This window comes from Protopterus annectens, chromosome 3.part1, assembly GCF_019279795.1.
Source record: "Protopterus annectens isolate FY-2018-M chromosome 3.part1, PAN1.0, whole genome shotgun sequence".
NCBI classification, from domain to species: domain Eukaryota; kingdom Metazoa; phylum Chordata; order Ceratodontiformes; family Protopteridae; genus Protopterus; species Protopterus annectens.
The window spans coordinates 528327566-528350580 of NC_056732.1; positions in this window are offsets into that span (position 1 = coordinate 528327566).

The following is a 23015-nucleotide window of genomic DNA, read 5'->3' on the forward strand; positions in this document are numbered from 1 at the left end:
GTAAGGAAACTTCCATAAAAACACTTCTCCAAAAGCCAACTTCTTGCTACTCAAGTCAGAAGTGACAAACCTCATGACACCTATGCAGATGGTAACTGAAAGTTCGACTGCTGAATCCTACACTAAGGCACTGTATGAGCACATCCACTCAGGCATGAATCGTGCCATCCCAGATAGAACCAAGATGCTCTCCTCCAAAAAAAGGAAGCCAATCTGGTGGTCCCCTGCCATAAACAAACTTTACAACAAAAGGAAGAAACTGTTGCAGAAAAGAGGAAAATCCCAGGATGCAATAAACTCACTTACCAGCCTCAGTAAGAAGCTGAGATCCCTCATAAAATCCTCCAAAGCTAGTTATGAAAATAAAATTTCCAAAGATTCCAAAGATAACTACAAGGCATTCTATAACTATGTCAATAATCTAAATGGCAATGCTCAGATCTGTTCTGAGCTACAACAGAATGGCATTAAATATACTGATCCCAAGGATATTGCCAATATCCTGGCAGATTGATTCAGTGCCAACTCCACCCCCCTATCACCCCCTAAACGGCCCATCTCAATACTGGAATATTGCCAAATTCTGGTAATAAAGGCCACACAGGTAAAAAAACGCACTCTCCAAAGCTAAGAATACAGCATCCATAGGACCAGAAGACATCCCGGGCTGTGTATTACATGAACTACAAAATGAACTGGCACCTCACCTAAGTGTCATGTTTAATCATAGCCTCACCTCAGGTTTCATGCCACTGAGTGGTGCACAGCTACAGGTATCCCACTCCACAAGGGGGAATCTACCTTGTATCCCAGGAACTACCGCCCATTCAGTCTGACGAACCTGATCTGCAAGTCCATGGAACGTATTATCATGGAACTTATAAACAAAGACATTGGCAACCTTCAAACACTGGACCCCACCCAGTTTGGGTTTGTGAAGAGCTGATCTTTCTCCTGAACCTGATTGACTTCTTTGAATCAGTCTCCAGAGCCGTGGAAGAGGGTAAGGTGGTCCACACAGCCTATCTGGACCTCGCCAAAACCTTTGACACCATCCCCCACTCTAGAATCATAGATAGACTTACTACACTGGGCATTAATCCCTACGTCACTTGATGGGTTGCCAACTGGCTTACTGACAGAACCCACACTGTAAAAGTAGCTGACTCCAAATCCAGCTCCAGACAAGTGACAAGTGAAGTACCTCAGGGTTCAGTCCTGGGATTGCTCTTGTTTGGCATCTACTTCTCTGAAGTACAGGCCAACACTAAGGGACTCTGGCTAACAAAGTTTGCAGATGACTGCAAACTGGGAACCATTATTGAATCCCCAAATGATGTGGATACTCTACAAAAGGGCCTTACAGAAACAGATGCTTGGTGCCACAGCCATGGGCTCAAGCTCAATGCCAAGAAATGTATAGTTATCCCCTTTGGGAAAAACATGTACCCATGACTTACCACATAGGTGACAGTACACTAAACACTGAAAGTGTGATAAGAGACTTAGGGACACAGGTGGACAGTGGTCTCACCTTCAATAACCACATTGCCACAACAGTCAGGAAATCCTTCTATGTGGCACACCTCATCGCTAAGGGCTTTTCATCCAGGAAAAAGGAGGTCATTGTCCCACTGTACTTATCCCTCATTAGACCCATTATAGAATACAATGCCCCATTTGGTATGTACCTCTCAAGACATCTGCAACAACTGGAAAGGCCGCAGAAATACCTCACTAAAAGAATCACAGGCCTAAAGCAGCTGCCCTATGCTGACCACCTTAAAAAACTCCAGCTATACTCTGTCACATATCGTCTACTCAGCGGCAATCTCTGCTTAACATACAAGGCCATGTCAAACCAAGAGCTGTTGGACATGCTACACTTAAAGAAATCCCAATCCCTCAGAGCCACACACTCCAGGGATCTAAACCTGGTCATCACAATAAACAAAACATGCTGGAGGGATAGGTTCTTGACCCAGAGACTTCCCAGACTCTGGAATAGACTGCCCATACATGTCAAGCAGAGCACCTCTTTGGCCCTCTTCAAAAGGAACCTTGACGATTGGATGGTAAAAAGGAAATTCACCCCAGGGATCACGTCATTCACCCTGCTAGACAGAGGTCCAGGGAAGTAAATAATGTGGGAAGAAATAACCAGGGAATTGTTGTGGCTAGGCTTGTATAGGCCCTAGGGCTGATACCCTAGTACCAACCTATGAACCTATGAACTACAACTTTATATTGTATCAAGGGCATAATTAGAGTTATTTAAAGTATCTCAAAGTGTGTAAAAGTGCTTACAGTGTGTGCTTATTACTGTGCATATATGCCAAAGAGTTTATTTGTGTACAAAGTGCAACTATTTTGTAAAGTACTGTCAAAGTATAGCCATTTTGAAAAGTTTCTTGTGCTGGGTATGTCTATTTGCAAAGTGCCGCCATTGCAGAGTGCTTCTTGTACTGTAAAGAATTGCCTAGCAAGATGCCATCATTTTGGGGAAATTTCAGTGTGTTGTGTACAGTTTATTTGCAAAGTGGAATTACTTCAAAATGTTACTGATTCTGAGCTTCTCCTGCTCAGTTCACTCATATTGTACAGTTATTTGAAATGTTTCTTACACTACGAGGTGATTTCTTGCAGTACAGTAATTTCAAGAGTATTACAGTGCTCGAGAGACTTATTTTGCAAAGTTCAGTTATACAGAGGCTTGTTGTGCTATTGGGCAAAGTTACAAATACTGGCATAAATTTCTGGCGTATGTGAATGTGTATGTGTTCGTGCTTATTTGCAAAACCCTTCACTGGTATGTGTTAATATGGCAAATGGATTTTGAAAGCCCCTACCACTTGTATTTGATCAGAATATTGCAGAGAATTAGAGAATATTTGAGCAAGAGTACGATATTTTATACAAGCAGCTTATTCAGAGAAAGATGCACGCACCAGGGCATTCATTTTGCTAAACCTAGCAGGGTCAGAGGCCATTGAAAGAGAGTGTTCATTTGTGTATGCACCAGCAGTATATGATGGAGAAGGTGAAAATCATTATATTGCTGCACAAGCTGAATCAAGAGAAGACCCCAAGTGTTTGAAGTGCAAATTCAGAGAAATGTGCAACCCCCAGACAAATATTACATTAGAGAGGCATTTATTTTACACGAGAGATCAGAAACCAGGGGAAACTTTTGCAGCTTATATAATTGACTTGAGAAACAAAGCGAAAATGTGTCAGTTGGGTGACTTAAAAGATGAGTTTATAAAAGACAGGGTCATGTGTGGCATTAATAGTGATGCCATGAGAAAGATTTTGCTTCATGATAGTGATTTAACGTTAAGTTAAGTTAAGGAAAAACACACAAGTATGCTTGCAAATGACAAGAGCATAGTTTCAATAGGCTCCAGAGCAAATGTAGATAGCATGCAACAACGGGCAAACAGAAGTAGACCTAAGAACATGGCAGCCACAACCCCTGATGGTTCACCAGGGAAACCACATAGTTCTCCACCAAGGTCTAAGACCAGTTCAGTTAAAGGAGCATGCTCAGTGCAGTACAAATGTGAGTCAGCAAACCCAAGTCCAGCTTTATTCTTAACTGTCGCAATTGTGGTGCAAATCATGAGTCTAAAAGAGAAGAATGCTTAGCATTTGGTCAGCAATGTCACAAGTGTAAAAAATGTAACCATTTTCAAAAGTTTTGCAAGTCAAGTAAACCCCACACAGTTGTAAAGAAAGGTCACACATAAAAGCATGTTGATAAAGTGGAGCTGCAGCAGTCAACTTTTTATGTAGATGGTGTATCAGTAATTGATGAAAGAGTTGATGCAGTGAATATATTGGCAAAGAAAAAAGTGTTTTGTACAGTCCGGATTAATGGTAAATCCACAGAGGTTAAACTAGACACTGGTTCAAAGTGTATTGTATATCAGCAGACACATTTGCTAAAGTGAGAACTAATGAACAACTCAATATGGCCAGTAATGCAAAACCTGTTGCTTATGGAGGTGACAAAATTCAAACGGAAGGCTCAGTGATGCTTTCATGTTATTTGGCTAAGAACTGTTACAGCTTGTTATTCTATATAGTCCAAAGACTAGTACAGTCATTATTGAGTTGCAAAGACAGTTTGAGAATGAATCTGCTTTCTTTTACCAAAGAATTTCATCAAATAAGTGCATATTCTAGTTCTAATTTTTCTGAAGCCATTTTCTCAGATTATGCTGATATTTTTGATGACAAGTTGGGCAAGCGTTCAGTTGTGTACTCCATGAAGTTAGACCCAGAGGTCACTCCAGTAGTCAGACCAGCAAGAAGAGTTCCGATAGCTATGCAGGATAAAAGCAAGGCTCGGCTGGATAAAATGCTGCAGCAAGGTGTAATTTGTCCATTTACAGAACCAAGTGAATGGATGTTGTCTATGGTAGCAGCTCACAAAAAAGGCTCAAACAAAATCTGAATATGTATTGACCCAAGAGATCTGAACAAAGCATTGAAGAGACCGCATCATCCAATGTGTACAGTCAAAGAGGCCACAGCCTTAATACCAAATGCTACTGCTTTTTCTGTCTTGGATGCAAAAAGTTCATTTTGGCAAGTGATGCTTGATAGCAAATCCTCATTACTAACCACTTTTGGTACCCCATTTGTCAGATACAGATTCCTAAGGATGCCATTTGGAATAAATTCTGCAAGTGAAGTCTTCCAGCGTGCAAGGGAGCAATTTTTTTCGGGTTAGCCTTGTGCCATAATAGTAGATGATTTATTGGTTGGAGGCAATGGTGAAGCAGAGCATGACAGAAACCTAAAGAGTGTTCTAGCCAGCGCATGTAAAGTAAACTTGAAGCTCAATCCTCTGAAGTGCAAATTCAGACTATCAGAAGTTACATATGTGGGTCATTTATTTGCCAATACTGGCTTGAGACCAGACCCGACAAAGCAAGCAGCTATTCTTGAGATGTCAGCACCAGATAATATTCAAGCTCTACAGCATTTCCTAGGCATGGTCAACTGTTTAGGCAGGTTTGTACCAGACTTCAGTGAGTAGACAGCACCTTTAAGAGAGCTGACTTGCAAAAATGCTACAAGGTTATGGTTAGAATAACACAAGAAGGCATTTAAAGACCTTAAGCAGAAAATTGCCACCACACTTACACTAAGATACTTTGATTTAAATAAACCAGTCACTCTTTCCCATGATTCTTCAAAATTTGGTCTTGGTGTAGTTATGCTTCAAGAAAGCAGACCAGTAGTCTATGCATCTAGTACACTTACACAAACTGAGATGCAGTATGCTCAAACTGAGAAAGAACTTTTGGCAATAGTATTTGCATGTTCCAAGTTTCATGATTATATCTATGGTGAGCTATTCAGATTGAAACTGACCACCAACCTCTAGTTATTATTTTAAAGAAGCATGTGTATTCAGCTCCAGCTAGATTACAAAAATGATGCTCAAATTGCAAAAGTACAACTTCAAATTGGTCTATACGAAAGGCGAATTACTTTATCTGGCTGATACAGTATCCAGATCACTCAGAAATACAATGGAGCAGCTTGACATAGAGAATTTTGACTTTGACGTGATGCACTGCCTAATTTCTCTACCACTAGACTTGATGAGCTGAGAGACCATACAAAGACTGATCCAGTTTTCCAAAAGCTCAGTCACTGTATTAATATTGGATGCAGTCAAAGCAATCTGGTGTATCACCTGAAGTGCAAATCTATTTTCCTTACCGAGACAAAATGTTAATGGAAGATGGCATTATTTTCAAAGGCCCTAAAATTGTTGTTCCTGCTTCCTTACAATAAGAATGTATTCACATTTTGCATCGTGGTCACCCAGGTTCCACATCCACTAACAGAAGAGTGAGAGAACTAGTATTTTGGCCTTCATTTCTGAAAGATATTAACACAGTATTTTCTTCTTGTTCAGTATGCAATAGTACTAGATCACATTTGCACAGAGAACCACTTCAGCTAAGTCAAGTTCCTGAACTACCTTGGTCAACAGTAGCCACTGATCTCTTCGAGTGGGACAATCAACACTACTTAGTATTGGTAGACTCTTATTCAAATTGGTTTCAGATTGACTTACTACCTAATTTAACATCCACTGCTGTTATTACTAAGTTGAAATGGCATTTCTCAGTCCATGGTAGCCCACATAAAATTGTTTCTGACAATAGTTCTCAATTTACTAGCCAGTTATTTCAGAAATTCGCAAGAGAATGGGACTTTGTACATGTTACCAGCAGTCCTAACTATCCACAGTCAAATGGGCTAGCTGAACATGCACTGCAGAGTGCAAAGCAATTTCTTGAGAGGTCAATGTGTGACAATATTGATGTCTTTTTAAATTTACTTACTCTCAGAAACATACCCTGTAATGATATAATTGGCTCACCTGTTCAAAGACCTCTATCCAGGCAAACCAGAACAACACTATCTATTAGTTCCAGTTTATTGAGGCCTAAAGCTCAGAACAACAGAACCATCAAGGCTCAATTATTCAAGAAGTGTTCTATCCAGAAGTCCATTTATGATAAATTGAGCAGATTTCTTCATCCGTTGAGGGAAGGAAAGACAGTGAGGATACAAACGGCGAAAGGTTTTGACCGGATTAATCAAGTTACAGGTATATGTACCGAGCCGAGATCCCACCTTGTAGAATCTGTAGGTGTGGATTTCAGGAGAAATCATAGACATCTTCTTCCTGTACCAGAATCAGCATCGCAGCATTGTTCCTGTGATACAGACTCTAGATGTCAGAGCAAACCAAATGTTGTTCCCCATCCCAGAGTGTGTTTCAACCTCTACTTCCATTCCTGAGGATGTTCCAAATACTTCCAACATTCTGTAGAGGCAGCTCTGGTTGCTAAACCTAATTCCCAGTTTTATTATACATGATATGGATGAGTTTCCAGGCCCAGTGTGAAATATACAGCAACATGGACATAACTGTATATATGTACCTAGTCTTGTATAATTGCATGACAAAGAACTACTTGTATTATCTGCTTGCCAAATAGAGTCATAACATTGCATGATCTATTTCTCAAAGAGGGAGGATGTAGATCAGAGTGTATGTGCTGTATCTTTAAGAAGCATATCAAGGACTGAAAGTGCACATATAAATACCGGACATGTACTATTCCCAGTGCCATTTTGAGAGTGCAGCCAGAGAGTGAGCATGTATGATTGCAGTGGTTAGTTTGTATGTAAATTACTTAAGTTAAAGTCAGTAAACTTCTATCGTGATTTGTTTGTATAAAATAAAGCTGCTTGAACAGAACTCATGAAGACTCTTCTGTTGTGTCCAAAGTAGGAGAGTGACAACTGGTATGCATAATGGTCTTCTGTTCTCTTCTTTTCTTTGTTCAGCTAATGCAGAACTCATTGCGAATAGGGAGGCCCAATCTGAGCATCTAGAGAGACTGAGGGAAGAAAGGGTATATATGCAGCACAAGAGAAGTATTATTGTAGCTTTTAAATGAAAATAAAAACTTTTTTTGTTTCTTTTATATACAGTTGTAACAACGTATGTATGCATATCCGAACTGTAAAAGCAAGTATGCATGCTTCAGTCTGTAGTACAAACCAATTGTAGGAGTCAAATGTAATACTGTAGTCAGACTTTGTGGGTTCAAATACCACAAGTAGCAAGTATAAAACAGTGCAATCATTTAAAAATATTAAATAAATTAAATTCTGCACAAGTGGCATAAATGGCCTGCTGTTAACTTTAATCTGTATAACTGGACCAAGCATAAGTGCAATATCTGCACATTGCACAGATTACTTTCAGCAATCCATAATTGTAGTTTGTAGTTGTTAGAAACTATGCTTAAATGTAAACTTCCAGATAAAATAGTTGCATTATTGTGATAATGCATTGTATGTCACATAATTTTGTCTCTTTTGTTTCTCTCACCCCAGCCCTTATCTCTCTTTTTTTTCTATGTGTCATCAAAACTTTTCTATGTCATCCATCTCTAATCAATCACAAAATGCTTTACAATACAGGGAGGTAGGCCATCCCCAGTGGGTCAGCCTGCCCCCACTCCATCAGCTCTGGCATTGCTGCCCAGCACATCTGGGACGCAATCTGGCAGTACTGCCTGTACTGTCCTTGCACTACCTGCACCCTCAGGTAGCACTACGCCAGCAGCTGGTGCTGTGTTTACTTCTGGGAGTACTAGTGGAGATGGGGATTTTATTACCCACCAGAAGATGCCAGACCACCACTGGTGCACTCCTATGCTAGATGGCAAGGTTGTTGTCCATCATGGTCTGTAGGAGGAGGAGACATCAAGTTCTTGTGCAGCCAGTGGAGCAAGTGGACAGTGATGACAGTCCTGCTGGTAAGGACTAGATATTCACTATCTCCATGTTTGACAGGCAAGGGCTTCTGTTATCCCCTCCCTAACCCCAATCATGATGTCCCTCAACCTTTTGTATCCCTTACCATTCCTGTGTCTTGTCTTGTTTGTCCTGTTGGTTTGCATCTACTTCCTCACCTACCCCACTTCCCTGACCCAGAAATATCTATGTCCCTTACCCAACATCCCTCTCTTACTGAGGTTAAAAAAGAAAAAGGGCAGCTGTTCCAAAAAAATATATATTGTCCCATACATAGCTCTCCACTTTGCACACATCTTCTTCTCCCACTTGATTTGGTCCAATTGGCTATACAACATGATTGCGTTGTCACCTCTCTTTGTTGAGGTGACAGTCCAAATTCAGTTAATATTCTGTACAATATTCTCACGTTACACTTTTGAAGAAGTGGATAGCTATGGTTCTCTCCTACGTCCCTCCTGCACATTCCTATATTGTTTTCCCTTTGTTCTTCCCCCTGCTTGCTCCCTTTTTCACCACTTTCCTATCTACCCCATTTTAATACATTTAATCTGGTCAAAAAATGGAATCCCACACAACACACATACAAAGTAATGGAGCCCTTCACTTTTTGGTCTCTGTGTTTGCCCAGAGTTTGGCATCATGCAGCAATGGCAAGTGATGGTAAATGGCTCTTCTTTGGTGCAGTTACCTCAGCACAATGCCACTTAAATACGTTGCTCTACGGTAGCACACACACTGTCGCACAGTGAATGTAGTATAAATAATTATTTCATTGCATTATCCGTACTTATTTAAAACTATTATATACACTTGAATTCAAACCCTGTATCATCTGGACTCCAAAAGACACGTGTTAATGCATTTACACCTGCTGTCACAGAGTGAGCTAAGCAGCAGGTGTGTTTCATACACTCAGTGCTCAGAACTTTCATAATTTTATCAGTGAGTCTCACATTTGCTTGCCGCTTAACTTTGTGCAAACAGGGAAAGCAGAAGAAATGTGCATCTTCCATGCGCAAACACTTTGCCAAACATCATGCAAATCCACTGCTCAGTGGTGCACTATGCAAAGTGGACAATAGCATGTATTACTTTTGTTTACTGCCCATTTGGTCTTCATGCCCTTGGAACTATAGACCCATAAACCTAACCAGCCTAATCTGCAATGTTACGGAGAGAATCATCATGGACCTTATCAACAAAGACATAGGCTTCAAACTCTTGACCTGACCCAATTTGGCTTTGTTAAGAGTAGATCATTTTTATTAAACCTGGTGGACTTCTTCAAGAATGTCACCAAATCCCTGAATGAAGGAAAAACAGTACATAGAGCCTATCTTAACTTAGCCAAGGGTTTTCACACAATCACCAACGCAGGTATCATTGAGAAACTCACCTAGATGAGAAAGAACTCATATGTCACTAGATGTGTAGCCAACTGACTCACTGACAGAACTCATACAATCAGAGTTGGGGATTACACCTCTACCAGCAGAACAGTTATCAGTGGTGCACCACAAGATCTGGTCTGGGCCCCCTACTGTTTGGAATCTATTTCTCAGAAGTCCAGGGGAAAACAGATGACTTGTGGCCTACCAAGTTCACTGATAACTGTAAACTCAGTGTAATCATTGAGTCCCCCAATGATGTTGACATACTACAAAAGGGCTTACACAGACAAATAACTGGTGCCAAAGCCATGGACTTAAACTAAATACAAAAAAATGCATTATCATCCCTTTTAGCAAAGGGGAAGTCCCTGAAAATTACAATATTAACTGTACCCCCTTAGCTCAAACCCAGTGGTAATAGCAACCTTAACTTTGATCACCATGTGTATACAGTTGTGAAGAAGGCCTTCTATTTTGCACATCTCATAAGCAAGGGAATTGCATCCAGAGCTAAGGATGTTATAACTCCTCTGTACTCATCCCTCATCAGATGACTAATAGAGTACAATGCTTCCTTCTGTATATACCTCACTAGACACCTGCAGCAGCTGGAGAGACCTCAGAGGTTTTTCATCAAGAAAACCCAAGGCCTTCAACACATGACCTACATGGATAGACTGAAGGCCCTGTCACTGTATTCTTTATCTTATAGGCTGCTGAGAGGTGACTTGTGCCTGGCCTACAGAGCAGTCTCAGACTCTGCCCTAATGGAAATGCTGCACATTTGCAAGTTGAATGGAGCAAGATTCACTTGGTCTAGGGATATTAACCTAACCTGTGACATTAACAGGACATGCTGGAGAGACAGCTATGTTTTCCAGAGATTGCCATTCCTCTGTACCAAACTTCCAGTTAAAGTAAAACAGAGTTCCTCAATGACCTTATTTAAGTGTAACTTAGACAACTGTATGGGAGACTGTAAATCTCTCCCGGGGGTGTCATCTATGTCCCTCTTGGATAAGGGCAGTTGTGCTGATCATAGACTCACACTGCAAATATAGATCATACAACTTGGTCAATAAGGGAACAAGGGTCCAACATGGCTTGGCTTATGATGGCTCTGTGGCCAATAGCCTAGTAACCTCCTATGAACCTATGAATTTATGAAACTGCATGTGAAAACACAAATAAAAGGAAGGCACTGTATAAGAAAATAACACATATTTACAATGCAGCCATCTATCACCCCCCTCCATACATTGCATCCTTGGTCTCTCAGTATGTGTTCACAAATATATCAACTACACTACAGAAATAAATAACAAATGCTGTCCTAAACACCATGCACATCTTTATAATGACAATAAACATTCAGATTTTCCAATACTTGTAGTAATGTGGACACCTGTTTGCATATAGTCTGTAAAGCTGTCTCTTAAAGTATAGGTGCACATTGGAAACACAACACCAAATACTATACATTGCACACTCATCTATCTGGTAACATGCAGAACTTTAATATCTTGACAGTTGGACGTGGCTAGCTATTGATTTCATGCAGGCCTCTCAACATCTTCTCTCCAATGCCCACTGCTGATGTCAGCCACTATAAGTTGGCCTGCAGCATTGCAAAAGTCAGACTTGTACCATGGCCCTTTGCATAAAGTGCTGAGTTCTCTAGTCCATGTACCTAGATAGGTAGGGGTTCTAATCTCACTGCAGTCAACTGATGGGTGTGTGTCTGTCTAGACAGAAGAGAATAACTGAATATCCTGTAGTTATCACTCCAAACCAATAGAACATCAATATGTTGACAGTTGCACATGCCTACACATCCATTTTATGCAGGTCTTCCAACATCTGCTCTCTAACATCCACTGCTGATGTCAGCCACTATAAATTAAACTTCAGCCTTGTAAAAGTCAGACATGTGCTGTGGAACTTGTATAAAGTACTGAGTTCTCTAGTCCATGTACTTAGATAAGTAGGGGTTCTAATCTCACTATAGTGAATTGGTGTATGTGTGTGTGCCTGTCTGTCTAGTCAAAAGGCCATAATTGAGTATCCTGCAGTTACCACTTCAAAACCCATGGAGTACCAATGTTTTGACAGTTGCACATGTCTACACATTCATTTCATGCAGGCCTCCCATCATCTTCTCTTCAACATTCACTGCTGATGTCATCAACTATAAATTGGCCTGCAGCCTTGTAAAAGTCAGACTTGTGCCATGGAACTTGCGTGAAGTACTGAGTTATCTAGTCCTTTTACTTAGGTAGGAGTTCTGTTCTCACTGCAGTCAACTGGAGAGAGAGAGAGAGAGTGTGTGTGTGTGTGTGTGTGTGTGTGTGTGTGTGTGTGTGTGTGTCTAGTCAGAACAGCATAATTGTATAGCCTGCAGTCACCACTACAATCCATAGTTTCATAGTTTCATAGTATAGTACTAGGCTATCTGCTCTGGGGCATTTGTAAGCCTAGCCATAGTGATGTGGCTTTTGTCACCCCATGAAATGGTACAGAATAAATCTAGAATACTGTGCCTCTGTTTAGTAGTGACACAATGAAGGTCCCCTTATATAATAGAATTAGTTTACTGTGCCCCTGTCTAGCAGTGACACAGATGTGACCCCTGGGGTAAACTTACAATCTCCCATCCACTCATCAAGATTTCTCTTGTAGAGAGTCAGTGAGGGGCTCTGCCTAATATGAACTGGGATCCTGTTCCAAAGCATGGGAAGCCTCTGGGCTATGAATCTATCCCTCCAGCATGTCCTATTCATACTTGTGCCGAGGTTTAAGTCTTTAGCTCTCGTGGTCCTGATGGATTTGGATTTTTTGAGGTGGAGCATGTCCATCAGATCCTGATTGGACATGGCCTTGTACATCAGGCAGAGATCACCTCTGAGCAGGCGGTATGCTACTGAATAGAGCTGAAGTTTCTTTAGTCTGGCAGAATAAGACATATGTTGGAGACCCTTGATCCTTTTGGTGAGGTACTTTTGTGGTCTCTCCAGCTGTTGCAAATGCCGGGTGAGGTACATACCAAATGGGGCATTGTACTCAATCATGGGTCTGATGAGGGAGGAATATAGGGGTACAATGACATCCTTGGATCTGGATGTGAATCCCTTCATGATGAGGTGTGCAAGGTAGAATGTTTTTCTAACCACTTTGGCAACGTGGGTGTCAAATGAGAGGTCGCTGTCTACTTGGGTCCCTAGGTCTCTGATTACTTTTTCCGTACTCAGTGGGTTGCTGTCTATGTGATAATTTGTGGGTACTTTGTTTTTTTTGGCATTTAGTTTAAGGCCGTGACTACGGCACCAGTTGTCCATTTCAGTGAGGCCTTTTTGTAGGATGTGTGTGTCTGCTGGTGTATCGACTATGGCACCTAGTTTGCAGTCATCTGTGAACTTTGTCAGCCACAGCCCTCCCATGTTTGCTTTAACATCTGAGAAATAAATGCCGAACAAGAGGGGTTCCAGAACAGATCCCTGTGGGACACCACTTGTGACTGGCTTTGAGTCTGACATTACTCCAGCAATTTTAACTTTATGGGTTCTGTCCTTTAGCCAGTTTGCAACCCATCTAGTGACATAAGGGTTTACATTTAAGCTGTTTAGTTTATCTATGATGCCTGAGTGGGGTATTGTGTCGAAGGCCTTAGCCAAGTCCAGGTATGCTGTATGGACTGCTTTGCCCTCATCAATGGCTCTAGTGACTGTTTCGAAAAAGTCAACCAGGTTTAAAAGGCAGGATCTGCCCTTTACAAAGCTGAACTGGGTGGGGTCAAGTGTCTGTAGGTCCCCTATGTCTCTGTTTATGAGTTCCATAATAATTCTTTCCATAGCTTTGCAGACCAGGCTAGTTAAGCTTATGGAGTGGTAGTTTCCAGGGTCTGTAGAGGCACCCCCCTTGTGGAGTGGAACCACTGTTGCTGTACGCCAGTGTTCAGGTACATATCCCGAAGTAAGGCTAAGGTTAAATAGCATTTTTATGTGTGGGTTTAGCTCCTCTTGGAGTTCACATAACACGCACCCCGGGATACCGTCAGATCCCATTGATGCTGTGTTTTTTGCTTTGTTTAGGGCGGTTCTCACTTGGACATCTGAGATGACAGGGAGATTACATTCAGCTGGGATAAGTATTTCTTCTTTTGGGGGTGAAGGAGGGAGAAATTTGCACTGAACCTGTCAGCCAGAATGTTGGCAATATCTGTGGGTTCAGTGTATTTTTTGTTGTTGTGAACCAACTCTGAGCATATCTGAGGGTTTCCGCCCAGGTTTCTAACATAGCTGAAGAAGGCTTTGTGGTTATCTTTAGTGTCCTTAGCGATTTTTCTCTCAAAGTTTGCCTTGGATGTTTTATGAGAGAACGTAGTTTTCTGCTAATGTTGATCAGAGATGTCTTCCCTTCATGGGATTTCGCTCTGACGTGCAGTAGCTTCCTTCTTTTGTTATACAATTTGTTTATGGCTGAGGTCCACCAGACAGGATGCTTACATTTGGTGGAGAGGGATTTGGATTTGTTTGGGATTGCATGATCCATGCATTCTTGGAGATGTCCATAGAAAGCATTTGTGAAGGATTTGGCATTGTGGGATGTGGTATCCACTGGCACAGTGGGCTTAAAGGATACCATCTCAGTCTTAAGAAGAGTGAAGTCTGCTTTTGAGAAGTTTTTCACTGTGGTCTTTTGTGCTGGGGTGGAGGTGGGATATGTATATCCAGGGTGATTAGTTTGTGGTCAGATCTCACTAGTGAGGGGTATACTTCCGTGTGGAGCATTTTGTCCCCATGTTTGTGATGATCAGGTCTAGTATATTATCTCCCTAATGGGAGAGGTGACTAGTTGTTCCAGTGCATTTGAATTTATGAATTCCAGGAACCTTTCGGCTAGGATATTAGGGCTAGAATAATGTACCCAATCTATGTTTGGGTAGTTGAAGTCTCCCAGTATGATGGTATTTTGTGATACATTCATATCCTCCAATGTCTTCAGGAAGGCTGAGTGGGGTTCTTGAGATTGGGAGGGTGGTCTGTAACATGCTACCAGTTGTATAGCAGTTTTGCCTATGGTTAGTTGCACCTGTGTGGTCTCTGATGCTTCATGTGTTGCTACTAACCTGGGGGTGTGGGTGTCCTTTACGAATATGGACACTCCCCCTCCTTTGTGGTTCGCCCGGTTTTGGGGCCGAAAAACATGATACGAGGTATAGCCTGGTAGCGCTGGGGTGCTCTCAGGAGCCTTGAACCAGGTTTCAGTTACTGCACAGACGTCGATGTTCTCCATGCTGAGGAGTGCATCAAGTGCCTGCATCTTGAAATTTAGACTTCTGGCGTTGAGCAGCATTACCCTTAGTTTTTTTTCATTTTTGTTTTCTAAGGAGGTGGGTTTGTCTTTTGGGCCTTGCCTAAAAAGGCACTATGGGGGTGGCAAGAGCCTTAGCCAATATCCGGAAGCCCAGTGGTGACAGGTGTAAGCCATCCCTTGCGAAGCAGCGTGGCTTGTCCAACATATCATCCCAGGCAGACAGACATTGTATCCCCTTAGAATGACACCAGTACTTGAGCCAATTGTTAAAGCTGATCATCTTGTCTTTGTATTGTGGTATCATTCTTGGTGAGGGCAAAATGCTGCTCAGGGTCAGGGTCATACCAGCCTGGGCTACATAATCGGAGAGCTCCTCTATGTCTCTTTTCATGTAGTCCAGGGAGGTACGTCTCAGGTCATTCACACCAGCATGGACAATGATGGAGTCATATTTGTACTTGCTTTGGAGTGACCTGAGTGCGTGTGTTATGTGGCGGATCCTAGCTCCCGATAGACAGCTCACAGTCACCTTCTCCTTGCTCAGCCTGGTCAGTGGGACATCAGTGTGTCTGACTATGGAGTCACCTATTACTAGTGTATCAGGCAAGGTGTTTGGACTTAAGGGCTGCGATTGGTCGACACACTGATTTATTGAAGTATGTGTTGCATGTGTTTTGTTTTGAGGTGGTGGATTTTTGGATGTCTGCTTTGGGAGCCTCTCTTGTTTTGGTAAGTTTTTTATTAGAGCCTCTGAGTATGTCTTTGTGTTTTTATGTGCTTGGTTTGCAGTTGTGGTAGGTCTATGTGGGACTGGGATTGTTGTGTGTGTGGTTGCCATCTCCTCCTGTCTGGTCATGCCAGCCCTGAGTTGAGAGAGTTCAGCCTCCAGTTTGGCTATATAGTTGCATCTCTCACATGTATTTGTGTTTGTTGGGAGGAGGAGAGGGTTGTCTGTGTACATGAGACAATTGTAGCATTGTCTCAAGATACCCAGATTGACCAGCTGAACTGGAGACGACGCCAGTAATCTACCACTTGACATGCTAGAACAGTATAAGGGAGTGGTATACCTTTAAGGGAAGTGGATATTCACAGGGGTGGTAAGTAGATGTAGTGCTTTACTTAGTACGAGAGTGCTTACTTAGTAGAGAAGTATTCAGAACAAGTGCTAGGCTTATAATACAGTGAGTAGTCTGGTTATACTAAGAGTAGAGCTTCCTTAAGGGAAAATTTGAAGAGCAGACTTGGCGGAGCCAGAAAAAGTTTAACCTTGTTTAACCAGTGCTGCGCTATGCGCACGACCGCGCGAAGCCATGCAAACACGGATTTTAAACAGTGAACTACAAAAGAGCTAGAAATGGTCCCAAACAACCAATTACTATAGCTTCTTGTGCTGAGGTCACTTCCCCCAAGGACAGGTAGGCTGCTCAAGGCTCCCCACTCCCACTGGTGAGCAAAGAAACTTCCTTCTATCCAAGTAAGGTAATGGACAACACAGGAACTACACCACAGCCCAGAATACAGCAATGCCTGTAAACTGGTCTAAACTAGTCGAGGAAGGCAGGAAAACAAGGATTATTTTTTTGGGGGTTTTTTGTTTAATTGGTAGAAACACACAGAAAATGCAGAAACAGTTGTAAATTAGTTACACAGGCTAGCACACTTTAGTGGGCAGCCTCCACAGTTAAATTAAACAAACAAACAAGCAAACTTTCGATCAAATTCGACTAAAATGTAACTTTAAGTGCAGATTTTAAAATAATGCAGCAATCAGTTAAAAACAGTTCAGGCTAGTTCAAGGTAAGCTACAGAAGCTATTTCAAGTGAAAAAAAAAAGCAAAGATACTTAAATCCAGAAGGTAGTCGCTTTTCTGAGTTCCCTGCTGCTAGGACCACTCTGTAAACCCACATGGAGCTTGTCTGAGCAGTATAGCCAGAAAAAAATGCTCAGAGGCGGATTTTAAACAGTGAACTACAAAAGAGCTAGAAATGGTCCCAAACAACCAATTACTACAGCTTCTTGTGCTGAGGTCACTTCCCCCAAGGACAGGTAGGCTGCTCAAGGCTCCCCACTCCCACTGGTGAGCAAAGAAACTTCCTTCTATCCAAGTAAGGTAATGGACAACACAGGAACTACACCACAGCCCAGAATACAGCAATGCCTGTAAACTGGTCTAAACTAGTCGAGGAAGGCGGGAAAACAAGGATTATTTTTTTGATTTTTTGGTAGAAACACACAGAAAATGCAGAAACAGTGGTAAATTAGTTACACAGGCTAGCACACTTTAGTGGGCAGCCTCCACAGTTAAATTAAACAAACAAACAAGCAAACTTTCGATCAAATCTGACTAAAATGTAACTTTAAGTGCAGATTTTAAAATAATGCAGCAATCAGTTAAAAACAGTTCAGGCTAGTTCAAGGTAAGCTACAGAAGCTATTTCAAGTGAAAAAAGCAAAGATACTTAAATCCAGAAGGTAGTCGCTTTTCTGAGTTCCCTGCTGCTAGGACCACTCTGTAAACCCACGTGGAGCTTGTCTGAGCAGTATAGCCAGAAAAAAATGCCCAGAGGTGGATTTTAAACAGTGAACTACAAAAGAGCTAGAAATGGTCCCAAACAACCAATTACTTCAGCTTCTTGTGCTGAGGTCACTTCCCCCAAGGACAGGTAGGCTGCTCAAGGCTCCCCACTCCCACTGGTGAGCAAAGAAACTTCCTTCTATCCAAGTAAGGTAATGGACAACACAGGAACTACACCACAGCCCAGAATACAGCAATGCCTGTAAACTGGTCTAAACTAGTCGAGGAAGGCGGAAAACAAGGATTATTCTTTTGTTTTTTTGGTAGAAACACACAGAAAATGCAGAAACAGTGGTAAATTAGTTACACAGGCTAGCACACTTTAGTGGGCAGCCTCCACAGTTAAATTAAACAAACAAACAAGCAAACTTTCGATCAAATTCGACTAAAATGTAACTTTAAGTGCAGATTTTAAAATAATGCAGCAATCAGTTAAACAACAGTTCAGGCTAGTTCAAGGTAAGCTACAGAAGCTATTTCAAGTGAAAAAAAAGCAAAGATACTTAAATCCAGAAGGTAGTCGCTTTTCTGAGTTCCCTGCTGCTAGGACCACTCTGTAAACCCACGTGGAGCTTGTCTGAGCAGTATAGCCCATGGACTATCAATATTTTCACAGTTGGATATACCTACACATACATTTCATGCAGGCCTCCCAATATCTTCTCTCAAACATCCTTTGATGATGTCATCCACTATAAGTTGTCCTGTCCTGGTTTGTATGTGTGTGCTTTTGTGCACTTATTTATCATTAAAGACAGCATTTTACACCAGCATGTTGGACACTACTGTTACCATCTTCCTGTCAACAGACTCTGCTGATGTCATCAGTTATAGCTGTTACTCAAGCATTACCTCACAACTGTCCAGATTTTCACAAAATGTCCAGATTTTTGACTCTTATTTTTGGTCTGTTCCTCATAAAATTTATGATTTTCTGGCAAATGCGTGGGATGATCTGAGGACTGAAGTTGCTAAATAATGACATACATTTGAGTTTCACTCTTCAACTCCTTCATAAAATGTATGTTAAAACAAGCCCTGTTATTCTAGAAACTTTCTGAGTTTATAAGAGCAATATTTAACATATGTCCCTATTTTGGGGCCTTTGTCTCCCTATTTTGTCAGGCTTTGTCAAGATTTCTTGCATTAAGAGGTTGGGAGGTATGAGTAAAACTTCTTCTGTTAATGTCACAAGCTAGATTAAGATACCTAGAGTGAGTTACTCTTGTGCCATTAGTTTTGTTGATATGATGCATTTCCATCAGGGCAGGGTCAGAGACCAGCGTGTAGGCCAGGCATGAGTCACCTCATTCTATATGATACAAAGTGCAGTGACAGGGCTTTCAGTCTATCCATGTACATCATGACATGGTTTGTAGGTCCTGTATTTTCTTGTTGAGAAACCCCTGTGATCTCTGCAGCACTGTTTGGTAAGGTACATGTAAAAGGGAGCATTGTACTCTATTAGTGTTCTGATGAGGCTTGAGTACAGTGGTGTAATAACATCCTCACACCTGAATATGATGGCCTGACTTACAAGGTGCACAACATAGAAAGCTTTCCTTACAACTGTGGAAACTTGGTGGTCAAAGTTCAGATTGCTATTTACCTGTGTTCTCAGGTCTTGCACTTCTGGGTTTGATCTTAGGGGGGATGTTGTCAATGTTGTAATTAGTGGGGAATTCCATTTTGCAGAAGGCAAATATAATGACACATTTTTGCATTTCTTTATAGATTGTCTGGCTTTGGCACCAATCATTTGTCAGTGTTAACCGCTCCTGCAATATGTAAACATGATTCATGGACTCAGTGATTGCACCCAATATGCAGTCATTAGCAAACATTTAAACCAAAGGCCGTATACTTTAGCCTGGACTTCCAATAAATAGATTCTAACCAGTAAAGGGCCCAGCACAGATCCTTGTGGAATGCCACTGGTAATGTCTCTACTAGCAGAAATCGATTCACCAACTTTCACAGTATCTGTTGCATCAGTGAGACAGTTGCCTCGCCATCTATCATCAAAAGGGTTAATCCCCAGTTTTTTTTTATTTCTCCAAGCCTTTTTGGTTTCTAATACCATGATGGGAATGGACTCCATTCCTAAGTGAAAGTATAAGTTCATGAAATTTGTATTGTTTTAATATTTGAAAAACATTATCCACCCTTTAAGACCAATAGTTGATGCAAAAGCCTCAAAGACTTTTCCCATAGCTAAATATATAGACCACCACACTAAGAACTTGATAGAAGCTTACACTTTTTGTTTTAAGGATTCTTGGGATTTCCTTTCTATGGTTTTGTACGAACTTTACAATGATGACATAATTTTCATCACTATTGACGTCAAAGACTTGTTTTCAAGTCATCCCCCACACTACAGGTATTGAATGGTTTTATCAATATTTATGCAAAAATTCAAATTTAGACCATACTAAGATCTTAACTTAAAGATCTTTAATGGAAACAGTTTTAGAAAATAATTTTATGGTATTTGACTACCAGTATTTTAGGCAGAAGAAAGGTGTAGCGATGGGGGCAGCATGAGCCCCCATTTTTGCTAACCTAGTTATTGCATACTGGGAAACTAATTATGTGTTCACTTCTTGTTATAACAAGTTCTGGTCATTGTATGGAAGATACAGACACAGACACAGGTGGACAGTAGTCTCTCCTTTGATAATCCCATTGCCACAGTAGTCAGGAAATCCTTCTATGTGGCACACCTCATCACAAAAGGTTTCTCATCCAGGAAAAAAGAGGTCATTGTTCCCCTCTACTCGTCACTCATTAGACCCGTTATAGAGTACAATGCCCCTTTTGGTACGTACCTCACAAGACATATACAACAACTGGAAAGGCCGCAGAAATATCTCACAAAGAGGATTACTGGCCTCAAACAGATGCCCTACGCAGACCGTCTCAAAAAACTCCAGCCTTACTCCGTCACATATCGCCTACTCAGAGGCCATCTCTGCCTAACATACAAAGCTATGTCAAACCCAGAGCTGTTGGACATGCTCCACTTAAAGAAATCCCAATCCCTCTGAGCTACGTGCTCTAGGGACCTAAACTTTGTCACTACAATAAACAGAACATGCTGGAGGGATAGATTCCTGTCCCAGAGACTTCCCATACTCTGGAACAAACTACTTATCTATATTAAACAAAGCTCCTCATTAGCACTCTTCAAGGAAAATCTTGATGATTGGATGGGAAATAGGAAATTCACCCCGGGGATCACCTCTGTGGCTCTGCTCAACAGGGGCACAGGAAAATATTTTTCTTGGATAGCGAAAGCCAGGGTACCTTTTTGGCTAGGCTTATATAGGCCCTAGGGCCAATAGCCTAGTACCTACCTATGAACCTATACCTTGATGATCTCATAATTATTTGGACTGATTCCAAGGAAAAAACTTGAAAAGGTTTTTGAGTCCCTTCACACCACCACTGATTTTTTGACCTTTACTATGACTCTTTCTGATGATTATGTTAATTATCTAGATGTTACCATTACTAAGAATAAAACTGAAAGACAAATTGATTCTAATATTTTAATTATCCTGATGTTACCATTACTAAGAATAAAACTGAAAGAAAATTTGATTCTAATATTTATAGAAAGCCAACCTATTCCAACACACTGTTGCATGTTAACAGTCGGTACCCTCTCCATCAGAAACAATCCTTGGTCAAGGGCCAGTGGGTTAGGTTGGCTAGAATGATATTTGATGATGGAGAATTTCAGATCCAATGCAATATTCTAAAAGGAATGTTGGAGAGAAGGGGTATCCAGGACCCTTTTTAAATGAAATTATTCAGGAAGTTCAACAAAAGAGGGCAAATGGTCATTTTATCCCTTTACTGGGTTTGGATAGGAATTTATCCTCCCCTTAAGTGATAAAGGAAGGAACCCAGATAGTAGTTTTGGAACGGTACTTGTTTTAACCTATAATATGGATGTTTATGGCATTAGAAACATTATTGAAAAGAATTGGAATATTTTTCAGACCAATTTGGATTACATAAATGTGGTGGGTCCAGCTCCATTGGTAGTTTATAACAGGGATACCTGTTTGAAAAACTTATTGGAAAGGGTGAATAATGGCAACCAAGAAGGTAGAATGTCAAAATGTGGGTATTGCACTCAATGGAAGCACATTCTTGAAACCACTAGTGTACAGTTGGACAGGTATGGTGTGATTAAACTGAAGAGAAAATATTGTTGCAGTACAAAAGCTGTTGTTTATTTAGCCCTATGTAAATCCTGTAAGTGTTTTTACATGGGAAAAACTAAACAAGGGTTTAGAGATATAATTTTCCAACACTGTTATGATATAGAGAAAAGGGACTCCAAGAATGCCTTATATAGGCATGTTAGTGAACATGAAAATCACTATTTTAAGTTTTTAGCTATTGACCATGTGGATTTGGGACAGAGAGGGTGGGGGGGTCCTTGGATGACCTCTTAGAATTAATTTGGTAAAGTTTGCTATGAATGCCATTTTATATATATTTTTAACAAATCAATATTTTCGGGTGGCTTTTAGGAAATCCATTTCATGATTTTTGTTTATTCTGATTTAGAATTATATGTTTCACTGTGTTTGTGTGTATACAAATTTTTTTTATCTGTAAAAGTACATTGTATTTCTTTTAGTGTTTAAAGAGGTTAAGTTATGGTCAGTAGGAATTAGAAGAGATCATGTCATTTTTTTAACCAATCAGAGACTGTGTAGTAATTATTTAAATTGTGTATGTAAAGAAGTCTTTTGTTCTGATGAAGTCTCTTTACACTTGGGATGAAAGCGCTTAATAAAATATACATTTGCAGTCCTTGCTTGGCTTTCCTCCTTTTTTATTTATTGTTTCAGTCTTTGATGTTAGCCAAAAGTGTTGTTTACAGAACCCAGAGTGTGCCCAGTAATGACTCCTTCTACAATTTGTATGGAGTTACATGTATCAGTAATACATCTAAGTATGATTGTAAAATCTTTTTTATAAGACCCATTGCTCCTGCTACTATTGGAAATGTCTGGGTATCCTTCTTTCACATTGACCTCATTTCTGCCTGCAAATTCTGGTATTTTATGACTTTGTGTCTGTCTGTATATAATCCACTGTAGTCACTAGGTGTAGCAATTTCAATGATCAATGCTGCCTTTGTCTTCTTTTGATGGACTGCTATATGTGGTTTTCTCATATCTATTTTTGAACTGTTGGTAATGGATGATCCCATGAGATATAAACTTAATCATTTTCTACAATGCTTTCTAGCTCATGTTTCCAGTTTTTCAACTACTTCAATATTATAATGTTTGCACAATCCCCAATACAACAATGGCTTCAGGTATAGAGTCCTTCT